This window comes from Poromitra crassiceps (genome assembly GCF_964638095.1).
Source record: "Poromitra crassiceps genome assembly, chromosome: 18".
Taxonomy (NCBI): domain Eukaryota; kingdom Metazoa; phylum Chordata; class Actinopteri; order Beryciformes; family Melamphaidae; genus Poromitra; species Poromitra crassiceps.
In genome coordinates, this window is record NC_139636.1 from 32,186,204 (window position 1) to 32,199,543 (window position 13,340).

Here is a 13,340-nt window from a genome sequence, read left to right on the forward strand (position 1 = left end):
TCCTGCTTGAGAGCTTGGCAGTACAATGGCAGTATACGGTACAGTTCAGTCACCAAAAATACACCTTCCAACAGTGGCAGAAACACTCGTGTACAAACACTCGTGTCCTCACCACATGCCATGAAATAACAATACAAAGTTATGAGAAATGGCCATTTTGGAAGTAAATCCATAGCCAGAAGTAATGTGGTAGAACCAAAGTTACTTCCATGTTTGCCTGAGTCATCAGACTTCCTTGTATATGTATTTACTTAAAAAATGACAGTTTCCCGTAACATTGTGTTATTATTTCATCGCATGCTAAATACACGAGTCACAACATGTACATGTGAGTGTTTCTGGCGCTGTTGGAAGGTGTATTTTTGGTGACTGAACCCGGGGGTAGGCTCGTGTACCGGTTACTACCATTCACCTGCTAAAGTCACTAAGCAGGAGGGGTGAGACACACTTTCTAAAGCACACACACGCGGAAGAGAAAGGCATCGACATTCTAGTTTTACTATCGGGAATATGGCAAATAGGCAAATCTCCCAAAATGTTGGCATATATATCCCTTTAAGCCTAGACCAAACTATAATCCTAACCTTAACCAAGTTGTTTTACTTGTCTAAATGACCAAGAGTTGTTAAAGTTGGTTTATTTGCAATGAACAATTGGAAGGGCAGGCGGGCGAAGTTTTCAAATTAACCACCACTTTGTTTTTTTCAAATTGACATTGAGATTGTAGGTTTTTGCAGAGATTTTAGAAACGTATTTTGCTGATGTTTTGTTTCAAATTGACCGTACGTTGATATACTATATATATATATATAGTATATCCTGGTTTGCAGAAATGTCAAATGCCAACGTTTTCTTCTGGCGATTGGGTTGGCTCTCTCCCTCTCTCTCTCTCTCTCTCTCTCTCTCTCTTTCTCTCTATTTCTTTTTGTCTTTCTCCTCCAAAAACCTTTCTTTCTCTCCTTACCCCTCACCTCAGCCTTCAAAAGGACACGCAGTGTGTTCGGAAGCCTTAAATTCAGGCCACGCAGCCTTAAGGGAAGTGAAGAGGTAGAGGGACAGAGGACGACAGCAGGTGCCATCTAAAGTGATTCACAATGCAGACTGCAGTGCTGTGATGAGCTGACAGAGAGCCCAGGTATCTGGGATCCATACCTCCACCCTCCATCTCCACTGCATCGTGTCTAATAATACAGATAGACTGCAGACCAAACCATTTACAATTCTGCATCTGTTTAAAGAGGCTGTGAAGCTAAAATATACATTTACAAATCTAGCCCCCCCCACTCAATTCTCATGAACAGTGTGTGTTATATTATACCTTTAAACATCTGCTATCGCATGTGCATGGGAGGTGAATTGGTGAGAGTCTAAGTACTAAACTTTAGAATTGGGATGTGTTTACAATAAACAAACAAAAGAAAGCATATGACTCGAACTGCGGTGCAAAGAGGCATGGTTAGCTTGTTTTACAGCTATACTGTCAGGGGTAAGAATTAACTTTTTGAATCGCCGGTAGATGGAAGAATCCACTCGCCAAGCATATTCTTTTACCGGCCAAAATGATAAATCACATTTTTGTGTCACATAATACATAGCATCATCATTATCACAAATTGAGTGAGTTGTGGGCTCTGTCTGTCTTTCTGTCTGGCCCCCACATTGTGAGATTTGTGATGATTTTGATCATCAGTGATGTCACTCGAGCACTCGTCATTGTCAGGATCGGGGTTAGACGTGTGGATCTAATCGCGGGTAGTTGATGACCACGGGAAACTTGGTAGGTCTGGAGAAGCTGGGGTGTTGTGGAACTTGGTAGCTTGATAGCTGGGGGTGCACTGTTCGAGGTTTTGGGAACGGTTGCAGAGAGATTGCAGAAGTTTCTGGTTGCAGGAATTGCAGGTTGCAGACGTTGCTTGAGATTGGTATGATCCTAGTTTAGATTATGAATCACGAACTCCCCCCCAGAATATGCCCTTAGCAGCTGGAGGCGGCCGAGAGGCAGAGCTAAAAGCAACGGCCGCTGTAGACGGGGGAGTAGCAGGTCTGGAAACCTCCGGAACGGCGGTGCGCTCGGAAGCTGGGGCTTCGAGACGATCTAGCCGGCCAATCAAGAGGGCGTGCCGATCAGCGGCTGCGGAAGCCAGAGCCTGGATTGCTTTTTCCTGCTGGGCGTGCCGATCAGTGGCTTCGAAAGCCAGAGCCTGGATTGCTTTTTCCTGGTGGGCAATCAGGCGTCTTGACTCAAGTGCGAGGTCTTGCGGAGGCTGCGGGGTGACACCCTGGGGGCCTAGCCCTTCGAGACGATCTAGCCGGCCAATCAAGAGGGCGTACCGATCCTCGGCCTTGGAAGCCTGAACTTTCTGGGTGTCAAGCAGGTCTGACATCATGGTAACCACGGTTTGTAAGATCTTCTCGATGACAAGACCCTTCGTTGAGTCGCCTAGTGGGTCCTCCTTGACCGCTAAACGGCTAAATTTGCCCGCTAAATCCACTTCTGAGTGATTCATACTGTCGGGATCGGGGTTAGACGTGTGGATCTATTCGCGGGTAGTTGACGACCACGGGAAACTTGGTAGGTCTGGAGAAGCTGGGGTGTTGTGGAACTTGGTAGCTTGATAGCGGGGGCTGCACTGTTCGAGGTTTTGGGAACGGTTGCAGAGAGATTGCAGAAGTTTCTGGTTGCAGGAATTGCAGGTTGCAGACGTTGCTTGAGATTGGTATGATCCTAGTTTAGATTATGAATCACTGGCCAGAGCCTGCCGGAACAGGCCTTTATAGATCCGAGCATGACACCACCTGTGCTATGACATCAGACCGTTTGTGACATCATCAGAGACATGACATCACCTGTGCTATGACATCACTAGCGAAAGGCATGAAAGACACTTATGAACCATGACATCATCAGTGATCGATGACATCATAGTCGGAATGATGACGTCAAAGTAGGGATGATGACGTCATCCTAACAGTCATCATCACTTGGGCAATTGTGAAGTCACTGATGATGTCAGTGTCAGTCAATGTGTGCTACTTTTCTCTCACTACTGATGACTCACTGATGCAAAGTTGAGGAATTGTGCACTGAGTGATGTCACTCGAGCACTCCATGATGTGATCAGTGATGGTCACTCGAGCAATTGTGATGTCATCAGTGAGTGATGCGAAGTTGAGCAATTTTGCACTGCACATGCCCGAGCTGCGGGCAAGCCTAGGAATCGAGCGCGCAAGATTCTTAGTATCCATATTCAATACTCAATTAGATAATAAGGGAGTGTCCCAACCTTAGGGTCACGACCCTGGAATTCAAATAGCGTCGCCTGATTTTTATTTTTTATTTTTACACCAATTGAATACTACGGAAGAGGATTAGGGTCACGTGTGTTTTTGTTTTTGTTTTGTTTTTGTTCTGAGTTTAAAGTGAATGGGCTCTATCTTCCCAAAAGCGCTAATTTAGCGTTTGCGCTCGTTTAATGCCTCGTGCAATGCAAATTGGGGGCGGACACAAGCGCATGCCTGTGATAATTGTACTGGGCATTGGCTGCCACAAGCCAAAGCAGGCGTTTCAGCGCTAAAATGTGGGATTGATGGCATTATGCTATCGTCAGCAGCGCGCAATTACTTTGCGCTAAGAGCTTTGAAAAGGACCTCTTACGCGCAAATACCTCTCTGTGCTGGGTGCGCTGCACGGAGATTACGACTGCGCTCCCAGCGCAGAGAGGTATTTGCGCAGTGGAAAGTGGAATTCCTTTTGGAGATGTCATTACGCACAGCCTTGCCACGCCAAGACATCAAATTATGCTGCTAAAATTGGGTATTAGCAGATAATTCAGTGAGGCAATCAACTATAACTCACTGAGAAACTTTTATCACATCGCAAAGAGGGAAATTAATTGAGAAAACTTGTTGGACAATGGACATAGGCTATTTACCTTCATAACACGAAGGGTCGTTGGCACCACAGACGATCTGTCAATAAGCTCCCTCTGTCCTCGCACGCGTGAGTACACTCTATTATGCATGCCTCGCGCAAACAGCCATTGCAAGACGGGAATCTGATTGGTTTTGATTGACGTAATGTCCAGCCTTGCCTGGCCACGCCTGTGAATAATTCTGGTAGTTAAGACCACCCAAATCCAGTTTGCTCAGGCATTTTGGGGCACAGATGATTTTCGCATGGCTCTAGTTTGCGCTTACACGTGCCGTGAACCTTTCCGCATCCCGGCCGAGAATTGCATCCCCAACATATTTCGGGGCTGTTTTAACTTAGAAATCAGGGAGGTCACGTCTACCAGACAATTATATCACTTTTAAACAGTTACATTTCTGTATAAATCATTACAAGTATGCTCCCGTGAGGTGGGGATGCTTTTTTTTGCTGCTCGGCGGGGGAGCAAAACTCGGCAGAACACCTGGAGGACGGCGCAAGGCGGAATGCTATCTTCCCTGCCTTAAGGCCCGCGCAAACAGGTGCGCAAGCGCTATTAGGGGATAGCGCCTGTCGGAAGATAGAGCCCATAATCTCTAAGATTTCAGCTTTGTTCTCTTGGGTGACACGGCACCTATGGCGATGAGTGGTAATTGCAGATGACATCCAAACAGTGTTGCATTATTGTGACATTACTAATGTCACATAATGTCACTATATACTGCAAAGGCTCCCATTAATGGACCATAGCCTCCATCAACATTGTGAGTGACTCTTATTTTTATTTTTTTTATTTAGATGAAAATCTTTCAGATTATAACTTTAAATCAGGATTCTGAGAATAAAGTCAGAATTCTCAGATTAAAGCCCCATTCAGCAACTTTTCCAAGTTTTTCTATTGGAGAAACTGCGCCCTCTGGGTGCAATAGCATCGGTATCGATATCGCCGTTCAAAGTCAACAAAACACAGCGGCAGAAAGCTTTATGTACATGTTGTGACACCGGGTACTCACCACGTGATGAAATAATAATCCATAGTTATGTGAAACGGCATTTTCGTAGCAAATCCGCACCGAGTTACTTCCTTGTTTTCATGAACACAACGCTCCCGCTGTACAGCGTGTGCTTGCCTCTGGGATGCAGGCACACAACTGCTTAGTCCCAGGAGAGGCCTTTGGAGGGCGGTGTGTGACCAATAGAGGTGACATTCTCCCTGTTACAAGTCACTCTACAATCTTCAATGACTAAAAAGCTATTATATTAAAGGAACACTCTGGCCATTTTCAACCAGCTTTGTATCATTAGAACATCAGTAGTATATCAGAAAACTGTAAACTGTTTTGAAGTCTGTCATTTAATTTGACAGTTATTGAGTGTTAAAGTGTGGACCAGTGACATCACTGGTCCACACTAACTCAAATGAATAACTCATTAACTCAAATTAACTCTCAATAACTGTCAAACTAGATGAATGATGAATAGTTTGACAGTTATTGAGAGTTGATTTGAGTTAATGAGTTATTAATTTGAGTTAGTGTGGACCAGTGATGTCACTGGTCCACACTTTAACACTCAATAACTGTCAAATTAAATGACAGACTTCAAAACCGTTTACAGTTTTCTGATATACTACTGATGTCCTAATGATACAAAGCTGGTTGAAAATGGGCGGAGTGTTCCTTTAAGGTGAAAAAGTTACTGATTCGGCCTTTAAAGTCAGAATTCCGAGTTATTGTTCAGAATTTTGAGAAAGAAGCATTATGTGACATCACTGATGATGTCACTGATGATTATTATCGATGGTGTACCGGAATTTGGGGTGCAAATCGTAAATTAGTTTTTTTCACAGATAAGATGTTATTTTATATTTTTGCGCTGACTGAAATTCCTTAAAACTCGTTATATAGTTGCCGCGCTTGTTGGAGCTCATTTGAAATCCTCAAGGAAAGTCCTGTCTGTACTCACTGACCCTTGGAAACTCCGAAAGCTGTGGTTAGCCGTCTTTTTAAACCCTCTGTCCAGCACTGAGCTGAGCTGTGCGATGAAGAGAGCCATGTTGGGTTGGATTGCCCTGAGCTCTTTTGACGTATCACCGCTGCATGTTTTTCATGCAACCACCTGCTGCAGCCACTGCCGGAGCCTGACGCACTACTACTACTAGTTTTTTTTTTCCCCAATATGTTTATTGTCATTTTTTCCTCATACACAACATACAGTGACAATACAACTTTAAAGACCAGACACTTTACAACATACACACACACATACACACACACACAATCAACCTGCAACAATTCAAACTAAGTACTGATAAAACAAATCAAAACACTTCCTCCACATTGCTCACACCTTTTTTTTTTTTTTTTTTTTTTTTAACAAACTTTCAGGCAAGACCTCCGCCTCCATCTCTCATGAAACACATGTATGGCTCCCAGAGCTGAGCTAAATCTTTCCCTTTGCCCTTAGCAATGTACGTTAGTCTTTCCAGGCCAATACATTCAGAAAGTTCCCGTTTCCACATTTTTAGTGATGGCACATCCATATTTTTCCAGCAAAGTGCAATAGCTCTTCTGGCTTGAAGAAGTCCGAAGTCCAGTAGTTTAGCTTGTTTTGTTGTTTGCACAAAGTCCCCCGGATAGATACCAAGCACACAGAGTTTGACATTAAGAGGAACTTCAGTATCAAAGATCTTTGACAAACAATTTATGACACTCTTCCAGAAGTTTTGAATCTTTGAACATCCCCATAGACAATGAATTAAAGTACCTTTTTCTTCCAAACACTTAGTACAGACATCAGGAATGTTAGCAGACATGTGGTGAAGTTTGACCGGAGTTATGTACACCCTCATTAACCATTTATATTGAAGTCTACTACTACTACTACTTACTTACTTACTTACTTACTTCCTTACTTACTTCCTTACTTACTTACTTACTGACGCACTACCCGCATTAACTATGAATGAAGCGCCAATGCAGCAGAGCACTGGATCCTGTGTGAACCCAGCATAACTAGCTAGCAGTAAGAAGTAGCAACCAGTCCACCATGACTATGAAATTTGTGCCAGGCTTTTTACAATTACAGACTGATATAGCTCTACAAACATGGCTCCTCTCCTGTTCCAACAGGGTACCAAATAATATCAGAATCTAACTAACTACTACCTAGAACTTTTAACCAGCGCTCAGCTCTCTCTGTTGTTTTCCCCCCTCCTTTTCTTTCGTCAGACTCTTCTGGTGTTTTCTTTAGTCCCACCCCTCTCAGAACCCGGTAGGACGATACTCATCTCATGATCAGCACTGATTGGTTAATAACAACAGATTGACACCTGCCTCCCCAATAAACAACAGAAGCCAAGGACCTGAGAGTGGGAAGTTCAAGTGCTACCCAAAACATAGGAAATGTCAACACTGTACCAAAACAAATGAAATGCAATGTTATTACACTCCAGTGATAATGTAAACAGCCCATATTTAGAGATATAGGGCCCTATCGTCGTAAAAGCTGTATTTTTGCGCTAACACAGAGCGCAGCGCGAATTGGGGCGTGCCCAAGCGCATTGGTAGTCTCCCTGCCACACTAAATTCCTCTCCGCCACGGGAATCTGATTGGTTTGATTGATGTAACGCCCAGGCATTCGGTTGTTAACACGTTAATTGCCAACAACGAGTTGAGTCGTCAAACACAATCCAGCTGTTCACTGCCAACGACGAGTTGAGTCGTCAAAAAATATATACCGGTATATATTTTTTTGACGGTGCTACGTGGATCAATGCCCCCCGCGTCTCCTATGGAGATATTGGAAGTATTGAATGTGTATAATCTATTTTACCGACCAGCTAGGTGGCGACGGTCCTCTCCCGACAGAGATAAAGTCAACCAAAAGCAGCCGCCTCCCGCGGCTGCTTCCTCCAAGGAAGGAAATCAAGGAAATGGCTTGGCGATTTTACAGTCAGAAACGAAAGAGCCTCATTCTCATACTGTAGGCGGGGACGCTTTCGCGCTGCTGCGGTGGGGGGTTCCAGAAATGGACTGGGTGAGCAGCATAAAGCCTAGAGTCGCACGGGGCTTCATCGGGGCTCTCAAACCCAAGAGACGAGTGAGACCTATCCACACTCGCTGCCAGGGAGGCAGGCTGCTCAAACTCGCTGCCAGGGAGGGACGCTGCTCAAACTCCCAGCAGCAGAGCACTCACTTGTGACAAACGCAGGCTGAAAGCCACTAGACACGCCCACGGAGGGAAGAGTTGAAGGAGAGGGCGTTCGGAACTATATTGTTTGGATGTCTGATCTCTCACTGATGCCAAAAATAAATGGTTAAAGTGACTGTTCTGGCTGTTTGATTGAATTTCACAAAACTGCGAATATCTCAGCTTCCTGTCTCAGACGCTAAAACCATGCTGTACTCAACGGCTAATATCTACATAACTACTAACTCTACAAACTAACTCTTTTAGACAGAGAAAGCACACATTCTATTAGTACTTTTGTGAACTTTGTGTTGACAAACTCCAAGCAGAAAAGAATCCTCGGCTCTTGTAAAATGAGCCAGAATCCTCAAAAAAACGGCTTGGCAAAAGCTACCTACAGCAAAAAAAAAACGGCTGGCAGTCAATGTGTTAAGACTGATGACAGACGTTCACCCCGCGTCACCTCCAGGGCCAAGTGGCACCGGTCCTCATTCGCCTCATTCAAAACAACTATGGCGGATCCCGTGAATCTTTCTAGATATCTTTTTACTTTTTAGAAATAATTTATTAACTTAACATAACTTTTTATAGATAATCTGTTTAGACTTAGTGCCAAACTTTGTTTTTCTACGTACTTTCTCCGAACCTTATTAACTGCAGCCATTTCCTCTTCTCTTTCTCATCGCAAGGAAAGCAATAGAATGACAGTTGAATCGTTTTTTTAGTCTTGGATCTATTCCAACAATGAGGGACACAGCACTGCGGTATATGAACAACGCAGAGAGGCTTCTCCGCTTGGCGCTTGGACCCAGAAGTAGTATTGTCGGGACGTCATACGTCACAGCTCAACGAGCAAATTGCCAGGCCACACCTGTGAATAATTCTGGTGGTTAAGACCGCCCAAATCCCGCCCAAATCCCGTTTGCGCTGCGCGCAAATGGAATAGCAAATGACTTGGCACGCCTCCAATTTGCGCCTGTGCCCGGTTTTATGCAGAGTTCTGCATCCCCGCCGAGAATGGCATCCCCGCCACATTTTGGGGCTGTTTTAACTTAAAAAGAGGGAGGTCATGTCTACCCAGACAATTATATCATTTTTAAACGTTTCTGTATAAATCATTAAAATATGCTCCCGACCGTGAGGTGGGGATGTGTTTGGCGGTGCGGGTGCAAAACTCGGCATAACACATGGAACGCAAATGCACACTTGTGCGAGGTGGCCTGCTATCGTCCCTGCAGGGAAGGCGTGTGACATTAAGGCGCGCAAACAGGTGCGCAGCGCAAAAAGCGGATAACGCCTGTACCGAGATATGGCCCATAATATAGGATAATTGAAATAGGCTTACACATAGAAATAACAACAACATGTAAACAAAAAATTGTATATGTGTAAACACAAATGTAGCAGGGTGCTACACAAATATTTTCACTTTGGTATTAATAAAGTGTTTAGTGTCCTAGTCTGGAAAAGAAGCAAGCATGTCATGGTGGAAATTGGCAGAAACATCCCAATGCAGTGTTAACATGATAATGCAATTTGATGCAATGTGATATAGCTGTCATCAATTCACAATACGTTTTTTTATATCTTTCATTTGACTGCAGTAAAAAGCTGATATAATATCCATTCAGGTAACAAAATATCAGAATCAAAATAATTTTTCCTTCACTACATATTGAATTGAGGTAAACTTCAAGCCAATTTATACTTTCAAACATATTTATTTTTATTTTTAAGGACCTTCCATCATTATTATTTTTGTCTCTAAGCATCTGCGTCTCTATGCATTCCATTATAAAACATACAAACACACAGATGCCTGTGCAGACGTGCCCGCACACACCCACACACCCACACACCCACACACACACACACACACACACACACACACACACACACACACACACACACACACACACACACACACACACACACACACACACACACACACACACACCCCCACACACACACACACACCCCCACACACACACACACACACACACACACACACAAACAAACAGACAAATACACACATCTAGTGTGTGTATAGTACCACTAAAACTATGTGTGAGTTGAGCAACAGTGGCTGACAGTAGCATATATGCCTTGTTATATAACTCTACAACTAGCAGGCCCTTATATACAACTCTAGTCTGGACACACACACACACACACACACACACACACACACACACACACACACACACACACACACACACACACACACACACACACACACACACACACACACACACACACCTACAATCTCCTCACAGCAGACTGGTTAGAAGAGCTGAATCAGGACAAAGGAACAAAGCAGAGGTCAGATGGGATAGAAGGATGGACAGATACAAGTTGATGGATCAACAGATAGTTGAAGGCTGGAATGATGGATGGTAATTATGATAATGATTTGATTATTACTGTGAAGCTGAGGATGTGAGCGTGTTACAGCAACATACGAGAAGGGAGGATGTGGGAAAGACAAAAACCGCAAAAATAAAGTGATGAGAGGGATGTGTGTGAGGCACTGTGAAGTACAGTATTTGAACCCACCTACTGTAAATGCAGCAGAGATTGGCCTACTTACTTATGAGTGTTTATCAAGCTCCCCAAGTGAGCTGACTCCAGTACACAGTGAGCTGACTCCAGTACACAGTGAGCTGACTCCAGTACACAGTGAGCTGACTCCAGTACACAGTGAGCTGACTCCAGTACACAGTGAGCTGACTCCAGTACACAGTGAGCTGACTCCAGTACACAGTGAGCTGACTCCAGTACACAGTGAGCTGACTCCAGTACACACTGAGCTGACTCCAGTACACAGTGAGCTGACTCCAGTACACAGTGAGCTGACTCCAGTACACAGTGAGCTGACTCCAGTACACAGTGAGCTGACTCCAGTACACAGTGAGCTGACTCCAGTACACACTGAGCTGACTCCAGTACACAGTGAGCTGACTCCAGTACACAGTGTTGTAGTGAGCTGACTCCAGTACACAGTGAGCTGACTCCAGTACACACTGAGCTGACTCCAGTACACAGTGAGCTGACTCCAGTACACACTGAGCTGACTCCAGTACACAGTGAGCTGACTCCAGTACACAGTGTTGTAATGAGCTGACTCCAGTACACAGTGAGCTGACTCCAGTACACAGTGAGCTGACTCCAGTACACAGTGAGCTGACTCCAGTACACAGTGAGCTGACTCCAGTACACAGTGAGCTGACTCCAGTACACAGTGAGCTGACTTCAGTACACAGTGAGCTGACTCCAGTACACAGTGAGCTGACTCCAGTACACAGTGAGCTGACTCCAGTACACAGTGAGCTGACTCCAGTACACAGTGAGCCGACTCCAGTACACAGTGAGCTGACTCCAGTACACAGTGAGCTGACTCCAGTACACAGTGAGCTGACTCCAGTACACAGTGAGCTGACTCCAGTACACAGTGAGCTGACTCCAGTACACAGTGAGCTGACTCCAGTACACAGTGAGCTGACTCCAGTACACAGTGAGCTGACTCCAGTACACAGTGAGCTGACTCCAGTACACAGTGTCCTTATTGTAACAGCAGACCTCTGTCCTTTATATAAATCTATGAGGCGATCACATCGATGTAAAATGATGCCTAGCTGATGGAGCTGGAGGAGGAACCTTCTCATGATCTGTGATGCATGGTTGTCTGTAGCATAAGCTTCACCTTGCTGTGGCTAACTGACTTAGCAACATGCCTCTCTTTCTAGTGATTATCCTTGGGATATCTTTAGTCTATTTTCACCCTGTAGCACAGGGGCCAGACTGTGTTCTTCAAAAGTCATGGCTAACCCTGGTCCAGAGCAGGGAGAGTTTAGCTAGGCTAAAGTCCAGAACAAGATGATTAGGGATGCATCCTAGATAGGAAGGGGTGCAGATGCACGCCCGAAAAATTTGACGTTATTTTACTAAAAATAATACATTTGACCATCATTTCAAGTAGAATGATACCACCCAAGCAAGAATATTTCAAGTGTTTCAAGTGCTTTACTGAAATATTTGGACCATATAATGATAATACAATTACCTCAACCTTAAAAGGTTACATATAGGTGCCAAAAAGCCATAAATTCACATCAAAGAACAAAGAAAAACAACAATTATAATTCAAGTTTAAACAGTAAGTGTGCAGCTGCAGCATTTATTAAATTTTATTTTTATTTTTTTACTTTTCAACTGAGCATGCAGACAATTAAAATAAGGGTGCAATGCATGCTTTTGCACCCCCGTAGAACCGGGCCTGGTGTTAGCCCACTTTAGACGGTGCCAGACTGAAACCTCAGGCCAGGGGCTGGTGGCTTCTAGTCGTGCTAAGGCTGTGGTCACACTACGTGACGACAGCGCAGGACTTGTGTCGTCACGGCTCCTGCACGATGAGGTCAAGATGAAGCTTACACACTACTGGAGTGCTAAAAACACAACACCCACATTTGACAAAAATGCAATCTCTATTGCAATTGAAGTACACAAACAAACATGGAGGTGCAGCATTTTTCTCTTTCCACGCTATCTGTATTTTAGTGGTGGAGAGTCGACCCTGAAGGAATCGTTTCCCCCCGACTCGACTAGTTTGAGAGTCTGATCGGGTGGCAGCCAATGACTTAGTCTCAACTGAACAGAGTTAACGCTCGTTCAATGACTTAGTCTCAACTGAACAGAGTTAACGCTCGTTTCCTCTTTTCCACCAATCATTTTTCCTGTGTGTACATCAAAAGAATACAATTTCCGCATTAGAGAGAGCCTCAAATGGCCACTGGTGTATCGTTCAGCTGTATTAACATGAAGGTGGGACTTCTCCCTTTAAAAACAAATGTAGGAGACAGCTATGTTGTCACTGTATTACAGTTTTATAGCTACACTGAAGTCTAAAAATGAATTGAAAAGGGAATGCATTTTCTTCTATAATCATAATATGTCACTTTGGCTTTGAAAAAATGCAATGACGTTGTGCTTGTAGAGCTTTATACTGAAGCAATATTTAATGTGCAAAATGTACTCTGGAACCGATAAATGTCACCAGCAGCCTCTTATTTTCAAATGCACTTCTCTGCCTCCTTACATCTGAATGTATCTTCATCTGTGGACATGGCTTGACTTCACATTACAGTGGGTGGTGCAGCATATAACTGGTTAAACCAGACATTACAGTGGGTGGTGCAGCATATGACTGGTTAAACCAGACAT

The 13,340-nt window shown here is 44.1% G+C and overlaps 1 protein-coding gene across 1 annotated transcript in view; it reads left to right on the forward strand.

Annotated features, from left to right (window-relative positions):
• jph3b (junctophilin 3b) overlaps nucleotides 1–13,340 on the forward strand; it is a gene marked incomplete at both ends in the record, with an annotated part of 92,697 nt that overhangs the window by 1,305 nt on the left and 78,052 nt on the right.